Source organism: Aricia agestis, chromosome Z (genome assembly GCF_905147365.1).
Source record: "Aricia agestis chromosome Z, ilAriAges1.1, whole genome shotgun sequence".
NCBI lineage: Eukaryota > Metazoa > Arthropoda > Insecta > Lepidoptera > Lycaenidae > Aricia > Aricia agestis.
Genome location: NC_056428.1, coordinates 18,679,585 through 18,700,673, shown reverse-complemented (window position 1 = coordinate 18,700,673; position 21,089 = coordinate 18,679,585).

The window sequence follows — 21,089 nt, the reverse complement described above, 5'->3', positions numbered from 1 at the left end:
TCATACACACTTATAACACATGTGGTTTAAAAGAAATTTTGTAAGAAGCAAAATATTTGTAAGCTGGTAAAGACATATTGTCAGTGCCGTAAATAGGGCGGTGCCACCGGTGCCCAGGCACAGGGCGTAGACTCTGGGGGGCGCAAGAATAGCCGGACCAGGGAGGACTCTTATTTTTTTCATTTGCTTCCAATAAGTTCCCGCTGCGCCCCAAAGATGTTTCCCAATGTAGTAAAAAAATATCCACAGCCGAACATAATATAACCTTCTCCTTTTTTGAAGTCGGTTAAAAGACAAGGGTGCAGTATAGGAGCTCGCACAGGGCGCGAAAAAGACTATTTACAGCACTGAAAATTGTATCTCAGTTTTTATTATTCGTAGCTGAGAACACTCTCTCACATGACATATTTACATCAACTCTAAATAAAAAACCGGCCAAGTGCGTGTTATATAAAAAAAACCGGCCAAGTGCGAGTCGGACTCGCGCACCGAGGGTTCCGACAGCTTAAAGGTATTATAGACCTGAGTATTTGGTATGAATTTCAATTTAATACCTCTACGCGTTTATGAGGAAATGGGTAGTAAGTTTAAAATTATTAAAAAAAATATATTATGTGATGTAACTAAAAATTTATGGTTTTCGTAATTTTTCCTTTATCTATGCTATAAGACGTTGCTTCGTACCAAATTTCAAGATTCTGAGTTCACGGGAAGCACCCTGTAGGTTTTGATTCCCTTGCAAGTGTCGAAAATTTGCGGCATAAACGGCTGTATCTTTTGATTGCGTTGGCTTAGAAGTTTGATTTTTTCACAGCTTCAAGGGACAGTAGACCTGAGTAATTGATATAAATTTCAGCTTCATACCTCCACGCGTTCCTGAGAAAAAGGGTCTTGACAGACGGACGGACGGACAGACGGACAACAAAGTGATCCTATAAGGGTTCCGTTTTTTCCTTTTGAGGTACGGAACCCTAAAAATCGGCCAAGTGCGTGCGCAATATAGGGTTCCGTAGTACAGTACCGCTAGTTTTTTTTTTTTTATTTCTGTATGGTCAATGAATGTAGGTATCTACATTTGTAACACGTTTCACACTAGTACTAACAACATCATCTCAGTTGCTTTCAAAGGAATTTGAACGAAAAGTTCCTTTATACTTCGCCGAATGCATTTTTTTTAGATGATCGACTATTACTCAATAACTCATGAAGTTTTATTAGCCGTGATAATTTTCCTTTTAAATTCAGCATATTTCCTACTCCCGTCAATTTTTTCACATTAATGACGCTTTACATCTAAATGCCGCAAACATTTACCCCCTTACTAATAAACGCTGTATAAGCTTTGAATAGTTATACAGTGTTTTGTCTTCTTCAATCCAATTAAAAATGTCACTTGTGTGACAGGAACAAAACACTGTATAACTATTCAAAGCTTATACAACGTTTATTAGTAAGGGGGTTATTGTAAATCGCTCATCCTTGTGAAAGAGCTACAAAACAACAGTCATTCCATATTTGTATATTTTTAATTACAACATGATATTTTATTTACATTTATATACAAAAATCTTGATAATATTATCAAGATTTTTGTATAATCATACTAGCAAAAAATATAATCATACTAGCAAATTATATAATTTGCTAGTATCACTACATAATATTATTATAATCACAATAGCTATCTGCAGTTATTCTATAAATTAATGATAGTACATAAGTCAGTTTTCATTTTTATATATAACAATATACATACCTAATATATTAACACAGTATGGTTTATAGATACAACATTCACATTTCTAAATAGACATTCCATATTTCTATATTTTTAATTAATTACAACATGATTTATTTATATACCAAATTTTGCAATAACTATTTACAGTTATTCTATAATTTTATAAATTAATATATAACAAGTACATTAGTCAGTTTTCATTTAAGTATATTATAATGTTGTGCCATTTTTTCTTTTATAACAATATACATAATATATTAGTACAGTATGGTTTATATTCATGCTAGATATTATTAATTTGACTTTTTTTTTCTTATATACATATTTTATACATATATATCTCAGTTATTATTTCTGTACATTTTTATTATTATTATTATTCATTTATTCTATTATTGTTAGATAGTGCTGTTATGTAATTAGCCTAGAATCTAGATCAATGTATTATGATTAAAATATTATTCTAAATATTTATTTAAGTATCAGAATCATACATCAACAACAATGATATCTATCAAAATTATCGTTATAATAGCTAGACTCTTTTGACGTGCTTTTCCAAAATTACTTTTTTAAAATATGTAGCGAGTTATTTGAATAATACAGAAGCAATAAATGTGTACGATAATATTATTTAAAGTACTTATATAAATTAATTACCCTTTAATTATAATAACGTAATTGTGTTTATAGTCGGTGTCAGTGTAGGTTTTACTGTCGAAATATGTAAAGAAGGTGACATTAACACTTTGCGGATGGCCGATGGGTAAAAATGTGTAACGGTCAGGAGGGTCAGGTGTGTAAAGATTTTCAGTGTGTTCGAATTACAAATTTTTATCTACAAGTCTAGTACCGTCTCTTTTACTACTCGATAAGTAATTTCCAAAAGACGGCGACAGCAGTCTCCTCCGGTCACGATAGTTTAATGGTTATCAACTTATCACATAAACAATCAAATTAACTTTTTCTGAAACTGAACGTTATATTTCCCTCTGAAATACCAACACATAAAAGGTAATTTCGACGTTACGAAACGAACAATCGATGGAAGCGATACATGTAATAATTCAGTCGCAAATAATAGTGCGAGTGTGACGGGAAAATAGCAGTTGTTGATATTACCTGCTAATAACAGACCACACTCTCCCTAATAAACATAACCTATTACGTACAATAGATCACAGGATTAATTGCTACTGTATCTCATGGGGTAATTTAAACCCCATCGCGCGGACGCAGGGTAGATTTTACAGTGCACGATGCATGTAGCTTATACTAGTGAATTTAAATCCAACGCTGAACTGAATAATTGGCTGAATGTTTGCATTAATATTTCACAGGAGACTTCCTAGATCTACTTAATTGGGACTTTCGTTCGGTACTTGCACGAAAAAGTTAGTTTAAGCACTTGTTAATTAAGTTGGTACCTGTCGGGAGGGCAAGGAATATTATCTATGACCTGCCTTCTTTTTCTTGACATTTTTTCGAATATAAGTTAGAGCTTGAAATGTTATTTGAAATATTTCGGAAATTAAGTAAACTGATTTCACATTGTCTTCAAAGTTGATTTTTATTTTAAGCGCGTAATAGTCTAAAAGTTCTAGTTTTGAGTAAAATCTCTTTAGGGACGTCACGTCACATCAATATTAAAAACAGGTGACCATCACCAGCTTGCTATATTGGACAATTGACGTCGATCAGAGGCGTATAATAAACGAATTTACGCACGTTACACAAGTACGTGCACTTTCGTTATTTGAGATATTTGTTTCACATGTGCGCTTCTTATTTTTATATAATAAAATAATTAGGGGCGGATGCGGATTTTGAGAGGCTCACATCCTTGGATGCAGATGCGGATCTGTGTGTTTTTTTCACCCTACCAAACCAGGTAGGGTAAAATAAAACAAAAATATTTATCCTTTCTTTATTTAATAATAAAGCAGTAAGTGAATTAGTGTTACTAGATAATTATTTAGTAATTTGTTAAAAAATACCAAAATTATTGCTTTCCTATTGGTCAATCAGCACGTGCGGTAGGTACACAACTCTACACTCAATACTGACACGCGCCCTTCGCCGCCCCCGTATTTCGCGACCTTATACACATCCGTATCCACAGAATCTCCGCATCGATTTATACAGATGCAGATGTTCCGCATATTGCGGTTGCGGATGCGAATATTCGCAACATCCCTGCTTGGTATGACGTCCATTTAAAACATAAAAAGCTACTGCAACTTTTTTTGTATTTCCTGCTCTAGCAACTGCGATGGTCTTGTAGTAAACTGACGTAATAATAAGCGTTTTGCCGATTGAAAGTACGAGGTCCTAATTTTGAAACGCAGTAAAAATGTTATTTCGGTTGGCAGTAATTTCTTCTGGTTACTATTTCGATTCTACTTTTTAAATCTACCATTAATATAGCTTCAATTCAGTCTGGAACTCTGGAGCCTATCAAAAATAAAAATAGTATTATTAATGTCAAACGACCAATTAGAACGTTGGTTTGAATTTTCTTAATAATAGCATTTTGTTGTTTTGGTATACTTTATTTTTATGACGGGAAATGCTCCTACGCATTCCGCGGGGGACGGGAGGAATCCAGCCGCGGATATGTGGGGCTCTCTGCGGTCGGCAAGGTGGTAAATTGACCGCAGCTCTACTCACTAAAACCCGTCCGTGCCTTCTCCTCCGCTTGGCGCCGAGTCGCTGGACGCTGAGACTGAAAACTGCAGCGGCCCAGTTAGCGGCGTCTGTTCAGTGCAGATACTCCGCGCGGCACCGGGCGCTCTACGTCCGGGAGGACTCGTGCAATAGGCAACGGGTTCCCCAATCCGTTGCGCGAGTCCTATCTACGGCGACAGCTGGTGCTCATGTTCGGCGCGCCTGCGCCCTCCACGCCATCTTCGAATTGGGTCTGTGGCCACATCCGCCTCTCTGACCCGCTCGGCGGCCTCCTTCTGTGACATGACTTCCTCACAGAAGGTAGATATTGCGTCCCATCCCTGTCTCGACCGAACCATATTTGAGATTATGGCCGGGAGTGTTAAGTCAAGTCCGGTGGTCGCAACAAGCACCGTTCGCTGTTCAACCCAGGCTGGACATTCCAGGAGCGTGTGCTGTGCAGTGTGCTGTTTTGTTATACCTAGTTTTTATTATTCGTAGTACCGAGACTACATCGAAGCAATATTAAATTTAATAGAGCAGAAATTGTGTACAGCTGATATTATGTCCACTTGCTTATCGGGCTTAGTCAATAAAAGAAAACTAATTTGCCTGAAGATAAGTAACTGTTATTATACATTATGCTGATTAAAAAAATAAGCCTTGGCATAAATAGTTTTTAAATTGTTAATTAATATGAGTTTTTATTGTTTGTAATGTTTCTCATAAATAAAGGTGATTCCGTTCCTGTTTGATTTGAATCTAAATTAGGATATCGAATGTTAGGTTTATAATATTAATCTTATTAATAAAATATAGGCTACGACTTTTCAAGTACACGATTATTTATATCTATTAATAATTATATTATTAAGTATTTCAAACAATAAAAAAAACTATTATATATCTATGTAGCAATAATATTATCTTTCCTATTTCTAAAATCTGTTGAGTAGGTTTTTTAAGATTTTTAAAAGTAAGACTTAAATAATAATAATAGTTAATTTATGATTCAATTATTTAAATTGTAGATACTTACATTAAATAAGTTACAGATAGGTTGAAAATATAATTTTGATTTAATTGTACTAAAATGATGATGATGATGATGAGCTTAAAATTTTAAATCTAATCTATATAGCTCTTTTGCACGTTTACATCCGCGTATGTTATTAGCGAGAGTTAGAATATAACTTTAAGCAGGAATTTTTTCAATTTACCGCCGGCAGAAAACCACAACACCTATAAAGACTGGGAACTTTCCCTTAAAAGAGGCAAAAAAGGGTAAGTGCGAGTCGAATTTGCGCTAAGAGTTCCGTACAAAATGGCGAACGAAAATTATGTTACGTGAAAGTGTAGAGACAACACACATCACCTGTAAATTTTAATCGAACGGTAGCTGTTTTTCTACCGAATTTCAGAACTTACAGCAAGACAGGTAGTCAGATAGACTGTGGATTCTTAAGTGAAATTTAGGCAAGTTCAATGTTTACTAATCAAACCAAGCTACTTATAATAACTCGACTGTAATCTACATGGGTCGATTTTCCCTACGCGGCTTTTATATAATATTATAGTATATGCGCTATGGAGACTTTTTGTAGAGAAAGGCGATTGTGTTGAGATTCTATGGCGATTTTGTCAAGTAGCTCGCCGCTTACCGCTGGCATTCCATACTAATATTATAATTATTAATGTGAAAGTGTGTCCGTCTGTCTGTTGCCTCAACAACGCCCAAACCACTGAACCGATTTTGATGAAAGGTATATAATATATATAAATACTTTGACTCCCGGGATAGGACATAGGTTACCTTTTATTCCGGATAAATGTACAATTCCCGTACGATAAACGAATTTTGGCGTATCGGAGTTGCGGGTAACGCCCTTGTGTAAAATAAAAATAAAAAGTAAGGATGCGGATCCCTAGAAATTAAGAATCTCATATTAAAGTTTCGCAAAACGAGAAAGTTGAGTGTAGACAAGAAAACAAACGGAAAGTTCATCTCGACGAAGAAAACGAGATGAAAAAACTTATGAATGCATTGCGCTTCACCCGGCTTAGTTCTTGCTGCGTTATATGTATGAAGAAGTTCACTTCTAATTGCTTTGGTTTAATGAAATTGTCTGCTGGATGTGAAGTTTCATTTACAGAATGCATCGTATGTTTTATGGGTTCAGATAATACGTTACCCGCAATTTACCCGCAAAGTTTATCGCGGAGAAACTGTACTTTTTCTCTCTAAATACATAATCTCTTCAAAATCGGTTAACGGGTTCAAGCGTAAAGAGATAAAAACCAGACCCGTTTTAATGATATATATATATATAATAGACTTAGATTCATATAAAATTTATGCAAAATCAAAATTTCACTAGAACGTTTTTTCCAAAATATGTAGCGTAACTATATTCTTTCCCCTGTTTATTAAATAAATCTGTGCTAAAAATCTAATAGTCCAATTCAATAGTGATTGGAACCTTTTAAATGGCAAACACAAAACTTTTTTCTATGATATTCCGACTCGTTCAGGTCCATTCCAAACCATGAGACAAAATATAAAATTTTATAATCATAAAGTAAGACATATTTTATTACTAGATGACACCCGCAACTCCGTTGCGTCAAAATTCGTTTATCGCGCGGGAACCGTACATTTTTCCCTGATAAAAACTATCCTACGTCCTTTCTCGGCACTCAAAGTATCTCCATGCTAAATTTCAGCAAAATCGGTTCGGTGGTTCGCGCGTGAAGAGGTAACAGACAGACAGACAGACGAACAAACAGACAGACACACTTTCGCATTTATAATATTAGTAAATATTATGAACGTTTGTAGTTTACGTAACTTGTCTTGTGGTTTGACTATATCGCCGTAATTTGTCAATCTATAGTTATATCACAGTATAGCAATATGACATATCCCTAGTTATATCCTCTCAACAAATACTTAAATGTAGGACACAAAGTATCTGTAATTACAATCGGCACAACCTGGACATAAAAGGCCCGGTTAAACAATTAATCAGCCGGTCTTAACCCGGTCTATTTAAATTCTAAACCTTGTCCTTCATAAATTACTCCATTAATGGTAACTGTTGGCTCGTTTTTGTCAGCGGAAGCGGTCCTCTTGATCTCGATGTTTGACCAATTAACTATTTTTTAACCACAAATTCTAAGGTATAGTATGTGGGTTTAAAAAAGTATATAAGTATTTCCGGCCAGAATTTGATAGCAGTCGAACTTAAGAATCCAAGTAAAACATGACCATTATAAGCTGACTGCTGACAACATACGCTTAAAATTCTGACTAAAAATGATTTATCATTTACTTGATACCTTCAGTAACGCCTCTAAAGTTTGTAACTGATTAGTATTCCAATAACTCTCTGTATTTATAATAATGAAAGAGTTAATAAAATAAATTACAAATACCACTAATAAGCGTTCGTGGGGTTAGGTTAGGTTAGGTTAGCTAACAGCGGCTGAATTAGCTCTATATTTTACTTTACACTAATTTACAAACCTATTATACATTATTAACCTACTTTCAACATAGAGTGTTATGTCTCATCCAAAATCTATCTTGTAAACATCAAACATTCAAAATCCGCAACCGCTTTTACGGTGAAGGTTTTATTTGCGGTGAACAATTTTCCAACTAGTTTGTTAATAAGAAAGTGTAAGGTTGTGAAGTTTTAATATCTGCATCGGGTGGGGGTTCGTGGGGGCGGGCGGGGTAATGCTAGGGGGGGTGAGGTAGCGAACAACTGCGCTCTTGCAAATTGCTGCGAGCTTGAGGCGGCGTTTAACACAACCTGCGTCGATATACTTCCGCACTGCTTTCTGTTAAGGCCAAGCCTGTTGGCTTATATTTTTATTAAATAACATCGTTTTCTTTAGAAAACATCGATTTTAAGATTCTTTTAAGATTTAAGTGCATAATTGTGTTCATTCATACACTGCCATTACCATCACCTAAATGTTTACAGGTAGGGAATATCACAAGTCAAATGCCTGCCTCGATGTATTATTATTTTTCTAAAAGCACACTTGCTTACAGAAAAATAATAACATAATTAAAACAAAGACTGCATTAGTTGGTTCAACAACTTTGGTATTTTCTGGAAAAGAAAATTACACACTGCGTTGAAAACTGTGCTAAGTTCGATTTTTTTTTATGAAATAAGAGGGCAAACGAGCAAACGGGTCACCTGATGGAAAGCAACTTTCGTCGCCCATGGACACTCGCAGCATCACAAGAGCTGCAAGTGCGTTGCCGGCCTTTTAAGAGGGAATAGGGTAATAGGGGAGGGTAGGGAAGGGAATAGGGTAGGGGATTGGGCCTCCGGTATACTCAGCGAAACACAGCGCAAGCGCTGTTTCTCGCCGGTTTTCTGTGAGAACGTGGTATTTCTCCGGTCGAGCCGGCCCATTCATGCCGAAGCATGGCTCTCCCACGTATACAATCTCAATCGATTTTACTGCTAGCAGCCACTGTTTAAGATTCATAATATTATTATGACGTACCTATATTATATAACCAGAACAACAAACGTATTTTATTATGTTACAATATCTATATATTAATACGTGAGAGAAAAACTTTGTAACCCTTTTTACGAAAAATGGGGAAACGTAGGTGCATGAAATTTCGCACAGTTATAGTTTATATGGTGAAGGAGTGCATCGAGCTAATGTTATTTTAAAATTATGCTTTTATCATATATATTTTTAACAAATAAAACGTTACACACACTACGACACTACTACTAGGAAAAATTACAGATTTTTGAGTGACAAGCCTATTCATACGAATTATACTCTTTTATTTATAGTTGTCTGTTGACAACAAGTTGACAAATTGAAAATGGATTATTGTTTTTTTTATTTAAATTTAGATACTATTAGACAATGCTTAAACGGCCAGTCTGAGATCAGCTGAGTCCCAGAGACAAGAATTGAAAAAAACTATGATGAAGTCAATATTTTTTACAAAATATAGGTAGTAGTCCTAATGTCGTAGCGAGTAAAGTCGAATTTCGACCATTGGGCGCGATAAAACGCGATTGACAATAAGGTGTCAGATGTTGTCAATCGCTTTGTATAGAAAATGACAAGTTTTTGACAGGGAGTCAATGACCGCTACCGCCAAGTTACGCCGAGTGAACCTTAATTATATATATTTTTTTATCTGCGGTCGAATTTCGACCATTGGGCGATTTTTAGTATTTTTTTATTCTTTACCCTCAGCTTCGCCTTAACGGGTGTGGTGTGAGTGAATGCGGTGGGAGGGTGGGCGCATCTCGTGCACTCCCGGTGTATTGTGATGTGTCTATTTATTACATCAAGTCACACCGTATTGATTTTGCTCACACCTACTTCACCGTGACACAGCTGTATTGTTGGCTTTGTTGTGTTTTGTTCTGTATTTTAGTTAGCTCCGGTTTATTATAACTAATACTTAAACTAGATTTCCACTTTTTTGAGGTTTAACGATTAACTATAGGATAATTGGCTCTGGCTAGGTGAAAGTGTGTGCTACGCGGTCTCTCTACGTTCGCTCATCATGAACTACCGAGTAGTCGGTACTCGTAGTACCTACGTATTACGAGCGATTGAAACATAGTGGAGAATACTCGTCTTTGAGTTACCTATGATCGATTGTGCATTGCTATAGACAGCTAAATTAAAGTGGCGATCATGGCCTAACCGTAGTTGTTTCGCTGGTTTAGTTGACGTTGTTCTGTGACTTAGGGCCTGTTTCACCGCTTCATGATAAGTGCCGAATAAACTATCCACCACTTTACTGGTAAAGTAAAACCGCAGATAAAAAAATAAAGTATAGAGAATCTGTCAAAAAAGTTGTGAATAGCCTATTTGCCACTTAATCAGAAAGTGGTGAAACAGGCGCTTAGTGACTCAAATCTTTATATGAAAATCAAAATCTTTATATGAAAATCAATTTCAAGTGTTTTTGGAATAAAATCTCTGCAACACGGCACATTATTTGGTTACTGGCTGCAGGTTATTCTACACAAATGTATAAAATGCGTAAGTTTATCTGTTTGTCCCCATTCTTTTTATGCTTAAACCGCTGAAACTATTTGACAACGACATATTCTGTGGCTCAATGGTTAAGAGTGTGTGGCAGCTCAAGCCGGGGGTCGCGGGTTCGAATAACGCCGACGGAACAAAAAGTTTTCAATGTTCCTGGATGTGTATTAAATGTGTGTATTATATAATTAAAATCTTAAATATATGTATAGTATAAAAGTATTAAATATATTTCCGATGTCTGGTACCTGTAACACAAGTCCTTCAGGTACTAGCTCGGGGCCAGACTGACGTGATGTGAAGCGTCCATAGATATTAATATGTATTATTATTATTATTTGATTCAAATTAGGTTTTAAGATACTTTGAATCCTGGGAAAGTATTTAATTTTTGTCCCAGAAAAAGTGACGAGTAGAGCGCTACAAATAAACTTTAGTGCAACAAAGTTGCTGGGAATATATTATGGATATTACCAGCAACGAAATAATATTATACGTCTTGTGAATTAATTTAATATTATGTAGACGTAGCTTACATCTCTCACCTCTGAATATAAGTGATGGCTGCCTCCGATAAAAACAATAAAAGTGAATGGATTTGGTTTCATTCATCGGTCCCTTACTATTAGTTTGGGACTACTATTTGGAAGATTGATGATCGACCGGTCTCCTTCGAGTACGGAGCATTGAGGCTTATATTATCAAGGAGATTGACCGCTAAGTTGTAGGATTAAAGGTCCTCTCGGAGGTAGTATGATTGTGAATTGACAGTTAATCTGTTCCTGCTTCGTTAGTGTGCGATCACTATTTTGTTGTAAAGATTATGTCCCAAAGAAGTCCTCATCCGGTCTTTGGGGTGGACCGCTACACAACGACTGGGTTTATCTTACGATATTTGTAATAATATGGTAAATTTTATGTAATTTTCGTTTTAATTTACACATCTAAGAGGTAAGATGGTAAATTTATAATACGTAGATGTAGACATTTTTATAGCAATTTAGGTTTTTACTTATGATAATCTAGTATTAATTATTTAATTATACTATCGTTTAAAATATATTTGAATAAAAACTTATTATCAGTACAACCCAACTTATAATGATAAGTGATAACAATACCATAATATCCTACGAATAATAAAAACTATATTATTCGTAGATAATATCATAATAATTAATTTTCATAAGACGTATCGCGTATGCAAATAATTTGTATGACAATGTAATATGCGAGAGATAATGAGGTAGTTATATCGTGAGATCTGTCCGCGCTAGATAGCGCGGTGTACGCGGTCCGCAGGTAGACATCGGTCCGACGATGTCCGACATGTAGCTCCTATCTGTTCCGATGCATTTGTCGTTTAAACACCAACCTGTAATAAATCAGACTCATTTTTACACAGCTACAAATGTAATAAGCGACAAGAAGATGCACGCAGATTGAGAGCGTATAACAAACACGCTGGGTTGAATTTTGCTGAGCTTTTATGGTACTTCTGGCGCGGAAAACGGGCGTCATTTAAGCCTATCTCAGGTCCACTACGGACACTCTTCATTCAATTCTTTAAATGAGATCCTTATCGTGCATCCTTAAATAGATTAGTAGATTAATGACGACTGTAATAATTAATAATGGATCGTCAATTTTACAACAACAATAAAGCGGCCAGCGCTGCGCCCGCGCCGCTCAGTCGTTAAAGGCGGGCGGGTCGCCGGTTCGAGTCCCGGTTTATGACACGTCAATACGGTGCACGTATTTACCTCGTTTTAATTATGCTATATCGTATTTTATTGTTTGTTTAAGACAGCGGCTTGCCAGTAAAATAACTCGATACCTGCTTCTAAAGCAGCAGGTATGTTATTTTGAGTATTTATAATACATTCTTGAGTACTTTTATAGAACAGAAAAATAATACACAGAATAATTGTGAAAATAATGAAAACGCATCTTATCATTGTATATTGTATAGACTAGAGATCTTACTTTTTGTAGAGTACTTTTAAATATGACACAACAAACTGTTAAATAATAACAGAACTCTTGAATAATAAGTCCCATAATTATTTTTTCAGTGTAGACTGTAGGTATCTAACTTGTAATATAAAATAAGTACTTGCGTATTTCTATTGTAGCCAAGCTACGGGTGCTGGTCTGTCAATATGAATTTACCCTAAGATCGTCTTCTATCTAAAACCTCCAGTGTACCTCCACCCTTACAGCTGTAGTTACACGGATCCCTAATAAACACCGATATACCTATTCTCATGTACAATATAAAATTGATGGCGCCATAACATCGCGATTCGCGATTCCCGTGATGACTTACGCCGGCCAATTACTGAACTAAAAGTATACCCAAATTATAATAATAATAATAATAATAATAATAACTTTATTTACTTTAAAACACATACAATAGTTAAGATAGATATCGAAGTCGCCTAGTAGGCTAATAGCCTGTATCAGGCAAACAACGCTCTTCCATTTTTATACAAGCAAAAGTTATTACTATTTATACTAAGATTAAGAATAACATAATGAAAATAGTTACTTACACGCTCAGAAAGTTTAGAAAAAGATTTAAACATAACATAATTAAAAAAGTTACACACTCAGAAAGTTCAGAGAAGATTTGATACAATAAAATATTAGTAAAATTACACCATTATACCTAAACAAATAACATTGGGAAGGACTGAGCTGGCTAAAATGGATGAAAATTTATCTTTACAAAGCTTTTTAGTTGTAGACAAAGGTAGGTAAGCCTACCATTTTAATTTTTTTCAGATAAAAGACAAAAAATTAAGCAACGAAACCCGATGTTTGCACCCACTTATCTTTTTATCGACTTAATTGAAATCCATACAAGAACCATTGAGATTGATCTAATCAAATGAGTCAGTAAAAAAGGGACCAGGTCCTCGCATTCGGTCAACGTACAAGCTTCAAAAGTTAAGTCCTTTTTCGTAAAAAAAAAAAAAACTCCTAATTGATGCGTCGCCTTTGTTTAGTTTAATTCAAACATGCTTTTCCCATTAAAGTGGTATTAAAGTGGTAAGGATTTGAGCTCGTGTTCGAGATAAGACGGACTCTTTTACTTACACGTTATTATATTATAAGAAGCCGGTCCCACCGCGCCGCTAAACCTCAGTTAACCGGGCCGCGCTAACCGGCCGTCGGGAACGGGCGCGAGGGGAGGTTAGGCTCCGACGCGCTTTTACATTGTCACCGAATCCCCGGGGCGCTCGCTGCATTGACAATCGATATGTTTGCGCTAAGTGCTTAAGTGCTTGCTGGGGATACCGTTTCACTGATGAATAAGCAATGCAAATTTATTAGTATTCACGCATTTGCGTTTTTAAAGTTAATGTTTTTTCCAACAAAACAATCTCTCCCCTCTCGTATAATGTTTGTGGAACTCAACAAGCTAATACGAGAATGTTTGTGTGACTCGTACTGTGTACGTTTCCAAATTCATTTATTTTAAAAAGTAAATACTTCATATATTTATTTTGACTTATACATAAAAGGGTTTAGTTTTTGAATTTTATTTATTACTCAGTGAAATTAAAGGCTGCAAAAAGCTACAGATAAATGAAAATAAAAAGACTATTTTATTTTAACATCTACTTAGAACTTAATCTAGTTCAGGTAAGATTAAAATTTGGTGTGAGTGGACCGAGAGGACACTCGGCACCTTTGTATCGTCTCTGGGATAATCTCAGTCGAACGTGTCGCAACATGGCGACCTGTGTCCGATCGCACATCCCCTTATCAATCACTTCTCATTTCGATAATTTTATTACAGAAGTTTTGTCAAATTACTTAAGCCTCCGACTAAATTAAATGAAACTTGTACCCCGTGATATGAATTAATTTATTATACTTTTATCTTTAACCGTTTATTAGAATTACTGTTGGAGATATACGCTCCAGTTTAAAATAGGCTACATTAAATGAACAAATACAGATTTGAGAACTGGTTGCTTTTAAATTTATATTTTATTTTTTAACGAATTATTACCTGGCAGGTAATACATTTCTTAGTTAGGGCAGAGCCGCTTAGCCTAGCTAAGAAATGTTTTAACATGTAAATAAAACAATGTATGATGATTATTATCAATCTCTATAGAATTAATCATATCCCTCCTTTTTGCTTCGCCGTAGTCGGGTAAAAATTATTACTACTTATTCTTACCAATGAAAGTCTGATCACTTTAATCTAGCGTAATTTTGTTAAGGTTTTTTGATGATGAATGTTTATTTTATATAAATTATGCACATATTTATAGGTTTTGATAATTTTGAGGTTATTCAGTATCAGTAGCAACGTTTTCCAGGCTTTATCATCACATCATGATTATTTCACAGCTCGTACTATATCATAATTAAATATGTATGTAATGATGTCGACAACGGAAGCATAGTACATAAATATCATTTTTCATTGGCAGGTGACTTCTGTGACATCTAAACTTTTGCACATTTGAATTCGCTACTGTAAAACATTATTTTATTTTATAATTATGTTGTCTATAAAGAAGTAAAATGATCAAACTTCTGTTTTAGTAATGTTAAAAATTGATGTCTATGTGTTATTATAACGATGAGAAAACCTGATGTTATGCACAACAACAACAATTTTTATATTCTTTAAAACACTTTTTTTTCTCTATCGTACAATTCACATAACACACAATTTATTAACATTTTTGTTTTTCCAAATATAGTAAAAGTAATCCTAATTCTTAACAAATCCAACCGGAACGGTAACAAACTCAGTAGATTTATAAAACCTTGTTACCTGTTAAATGGAATACGGGCACAACGCTCAAAACGAAGTGGAAAATAAAATACATTTTTGTACCGCGCGCGGCGCGACGCATGCGTGCCCGATCCCCCCTCAGTAATGACACTGTAAACAAAAGTATCATATAAGTTTATTAATTATACGCCCCTTGTCTTTACTTCATGAATATTAATTACAGGATACTGAAAAGCTTCAACGCTCAAGGAGGGAAACTTTTACAAAGAGCTTTTATTATTTAAGAAGTGGAGTGTATGCGTCGAAACGAATTATACCGCGCGTCGTCGCGGCGCTAATTATGTTTTATTGCGGGGAATGTAAGGTATATTTTTGCTCGCGCGGGGCGATTTATCATAACTCAATAAGAAAGTGGCGGAAGAAAGTCAATAGGGAAGGTGTTTCGGAGGCTTAGAGTTCCCTCGCGCCGAACGTTTCGAGTGTCCTTTTGTTTCGGATTTGATAATAAATCTTGCGCTGTTCGTACATATAACATAATATTATGGTTTATGTTGAATATCGTGAGTTAACGGTTTTAACATGATACACTCGACTGGGGATTCCAGCGCCTTGATTCCACTTTCTACATATTTTGTGTTTGCAATAACATTTTAATTGAAGCATATTGATTTATGTTGAAACTTGAACACAGTAATCATTTGTAATTAGTAAAATAGTTCTAGCAATAAGTAGGAAAGCGTTTTTAGTAGGAACTAAAAAGGTATTTTTACAAAAAATATATAATCACTAATCAGTATTAAGTAACTCATAACCTATTATATGAATATTACAAAATACATAATTACTAAAAAAGAAAAAAGCTTAATCCGGATTTACGCTTAAACAAACGATGGTTAATGTCTATAATCTATTGTCTACTAAACAGCTAAATTACAGGCAACTTAAATAAATATTGTTAACTCTGACCTCCCAATCATTATGCTAACATGTAAGCGGTTTATTTTAAGTAAAAATAATGGGCCGAGTTACACTTTAATCGTCAGTTCGATATAATCGGCTATAAAAATGATTCCCAGTTCCCACAGTGATTAAACACAATAGAACTGAAAATGGCGTACTACAGTTATGAAAACAAATACATTCGTTCATACAAAATCTTGCAACTAATGATGTCAAAGGGGAGGGTAGAATTGTTCACAGACATAGTTTCAACTTCGTACCACTAGGTTTATACGCTCGCCTACTCTGATATTGATAAACCACGTGTGTATACATTGAAGGTTACGCTCAATTACCAATGTAACGATTCGAAGTAAATCAGCAATGCAAACCGTCGCGCGGCGCTCGCGATTCAACAGCTGCGTTATAGTACCGGATCAGGAGTTTGCCAAAAGTTGGGTTCGCTATAAATACCTCCATGGGGGGCCCGGGTCGGAACAATAACGTATATGCACGTGTTTACATTAGCCCCGTGCTTAATACCTTGTCCTTACGGAGGTTGAGACTTACACGCTGTTCATTAAACAATTACTTTAAATAATAACTGGGACGGCTTTACCCGAGTGCGATATTTTATCAAATTAATATGTGTCACGTGCTTTTAACGTACGGTACAACCTAAAGCTTTGCTCGAGTACTTGCTAATCAAGTTGTAACTAAATTACTCTACTTATATATTTTGAGATCGTTTACGACAGCAATACTAATAATTAATGAATCTTTAAACCTAAAACCTAAACCTACTTATTCAAACCACAAAATTGCTTCAGATGAAATTTTTATAGAGATTATATTTTAAGCTCTAGGCATATGGATACTTTTTCTCGTTAAATAATTTATAATAAATAATTACACGTTTCTCGTACCATTATAATAAACTAGACGTTCCGCGCGACTTCGCCCGTGTAAATTAGATATTTCACAGACAAATTAGTCCAAAAAAATAGCTTTATGATCCTTTACGTGGTCTTCTTCCTATCTGTGCCAAATAACAAAAAAAATTGCTTCATTATTTCGCGAGATAAGGCCTTTCAAATAATTTCCCCCGTTCTTTCCACATTTTCCTCTATTTCTTCGCTCCTATTATTCATAGCATGTAATATAGCTTATATCGTTCATATACGACATATTCGACATATTTTTTTAATTTTTAACCGACTTCCAACAAGGAGGCGGTTACTTATATATTCGTCTGTTTATATATTATATTTTTTTTGTATGTTCAACGACCACTTCGCCGTTTGTGTACCGATTTTCCGACGTGCCGTCTGCAGACTTCGACTAAACCTCAACTATTTCCGTACTCAATCTTCATTCTTTTGAAATCGGTACCCAGGCACCAGTCAAAGAATTCTATTTAACGTCAGTTTAAATAGAAGTCTTTGGCACCAGCCCTTAAAAGATCTTTGACATAGAACTTACGTTAAAGTAAGCTGGTACCGACTTCAAAAGCACGAAGATTGAGTACAGAAATAGTTGAGGTTTAGGCGAAGTCTGCAGACGGCACTATAAAGGCATTAGAGTTATTTGATCCTTCTTAGATTATTTTTGAGAATTTTGCATTTTTTTACCTTGGAAATCGGGTTCAATTTTTTGTTAAAAAATAATAATTAATTCTTATTAGTATTTATTTCTTATTACTTACTTCTTACTGGTAGACCGAGATTTACTAGGTAACTATGAAAAACACTAGACGTTTTTCATAGTTACCTAGTAAATCTCGGTCTACCAGTTCTATAGTATATTTAAAAATTACAGTACACACAAAATACACTATCAGTAATCGTGTACGAAAATAGTTAGTTCTCTTCTTATTGTTAAACTAAAAGCAAGAAAATATTAATGACCGAGAAAGAGACAGAACATTTTAAAGAAACAAGGAAAGGTTTTCTAGGCAACAAAATTGTTTATGAATTGTACTAAAAATAAAATATGCTAGTCTTTAATCTCTACTTGTACTCAAAGTGCTTCTGCCTAAAAAGAAAACATAGGTACCTAAAGATATGAATATCTATATCTATATCTATGGACGCTTCACACCACGTCAGTCTGGCCCCGTGGTAAGTACCTGAAGGACTTGTGTTACAGGTACCAGACAACGGAAATATATTTAATACCTTTATACTATACATGTCGTAGGATGATTTGATAAATCCGTGTTTTCGCGAAATCCCTAGAATTTTCGCGAAAATTCGATTTATCAAATCATCCTACGACAGCGTAGGATGATTTGATAAATCGACATTTTCGCGAAAATTCTAGGGATTTCGCGAAAACACGGATTTATCAAATCATCCTACGACATACATATATTTAAGATTTTTATTATATGATACACATATTTAATACATATCCATGACCCAGGAACTTTGAAAACTTTTTGTTCCGTCGGCGGGATTCGAACCCGCGACCCCCGGCTTGAGCTACCAACGCACTCACCACTGAGCCACAGAGGTCGTCAAAGTTATTAAAGTTTTTCTACGTAGTTTATACTGTAGCGGTTTTTGTGCATAGTTGCATAGTCTTTTTTTAGGGTTCCGTACCCAAAGGGTAAAAACGGAACCCGTGTTGTCGAAACGGTTGTCTGTCCGTCTGTCTGTCTGACATCTGTCTGTCTGTCTGTATGTCATCAGGCTGTATCTCAAGAACCGCTACAGCTAGACTTCTAAAACTTTCACAGATTGTGTATATCTGTTGCCGCTATAACAACAAATATTAAAAACAAAATAATATTAATATTAATACAACAAACGTGACCTTTTGGCCTTTTTTGCTCAATATCAATAATGGCAACAGGTAGGCAATTAAACTTTTCACAAAGACCTTAAATATATTATGTGTAGGTACCTACTTTAACAATTAATATTAATATTTAAATTAAAAAAAAATCTGGGCTCCCATACAAAAACACAATTTTTGGCCTATTTTTCGTTTCGAACCTTTCGTGCGCGAGTCCGACTCGCACTTGTGACTTGGCCGATTATTATTTAAATGCTAATTTAAAGAAGACGAGCTAATGATTTTTTTGCAGATAGAGTTAAAAAAGTGAGATGATAAAGTGTGAGTACTTTAGAGTGAGATGTGCGGTGTCCATGAAGCTAATACAAAGGGATCACATTATATTTTGACCGTCATTTATATAATATATGCGACATACACACAATAATTATTATTATTCTAGTATATTGTGCACTTTGTTATAACTGTATATTAACATTTGTTATTCTTGTATATTGTGCACTAGTGTTGTGCTAGGGGCGTTCGCTTACCCGAGAGCGCCCCCGGCCAAAACTGTTACAGTACATGCACTTTTGTAGCACGTGCCATGTTGAGTGGTGACCCCGGGCTACCCCGTAACATACCCACCATTGTAGTGGCAATTAAAAAACACGACAAGTGCGAGTCGGACTTGCCAAAAAATAATAATAAAAAAAAATTATACGTGGGAGAGCCATGCTTCGGCACGAATGGGCCGGCTCGACCGGAGAAATACCACGTTCTCACAGAAAACCGGCGTGAAACAGCGCTTGCGCTGTGTGTCGCTGAGTGAGTGAGTTTACCGAAGGCCCAATCCCCTACCCTATTCCCTTCCCTACCCTCCCCTATTACCCTATTCCCCCTTAAAAGGCCGGCAACGCACTTGCAGCACTTCTGATGCTGCGAGTGTCCATGGGCGACGGAAGTTGCTTTCCATCAGGTGACCCGTTTGCGAAAATGACAATAATTCGTTATTAGGAGCCAAGTTGGTTACATTGCAAATGGTATTAAAGCTATGATAGGAAATAGTCATTAACGGCCGTTCCCAATATTTGATCTATCTCTGATTTTGCCCTACTAGAGATAGGAATAGCTCACAATTGACATAAAATATATATTAATCCATACTTCCTATGAATACTGATAAAATGATTAACGCGAAAGTGTTTTTTCTGTTTATAGGTATGGAAACAATTTCATGCTTAGGTTAGCTTGGTTTACGTTTAAATATTATGGATTGGTATAGACCAGGGGTCACCAAATGGCGGACCGCGGTCCACATCCGGACCGCCGACCCATTATGTGCGGACCACCGACCAAGTATTTTCGAAGATGAACTTCGTTTAATGTCAAACTTCAGACAGATAATTAGCAACAAAAATTGACACTTTTTTCATTAGCTTTGTCCACACTGTGCCTTTTTCTGTTCATCAAGGGCATGCGTTATAGCGCAGTCAACAGCGAACGCATCCAAAACCTGACCGTATCCAAAAAACAAAAATGACAATGTTGACGTTGCGTTCGTTGACGCATTCAATTATATTATATTGAATGCGCCAAAATGAAAGTTGAATGAAAGAAGATGACGAAAATTGAAGACGAAAGCGCATAGTGTGCACATAGCTATTGATTGATACCTGTACTTTTGTAATTTCCGTTATTTGTTTAAAAAATATTTTTTTATAAAATGTGTGGACAGCGAAGGTCATTTCAATTCTGAAAATGGACCGCGAGCGAAATTTATTGGTAACCCGTGGTATAGACTCTATAGTCTATTCTCCTCTAGTCTATATTCCTCTATAGGAATTCTACAATCTACATGGCACATTACGTTGCCTGATTTCCATTATTTACTTATACTTTATTAGGTATTTATTCCCAATATACGTATTATATTATTTCTATAATTATAATTTATACAACTTCTATACTGGTTTGGAGACGAGTTAAGCCAACGTCCTTTGTGATGAATACAAGTTACAACTATTATACGGGTGTCAACTAACTTGTTTGAATATAATTAATTACTTATACAATTTATCTTCCATTTAATGAGATGAAATAACACCTTATTAATTTAATGCCGCTAAAAGCACTCGA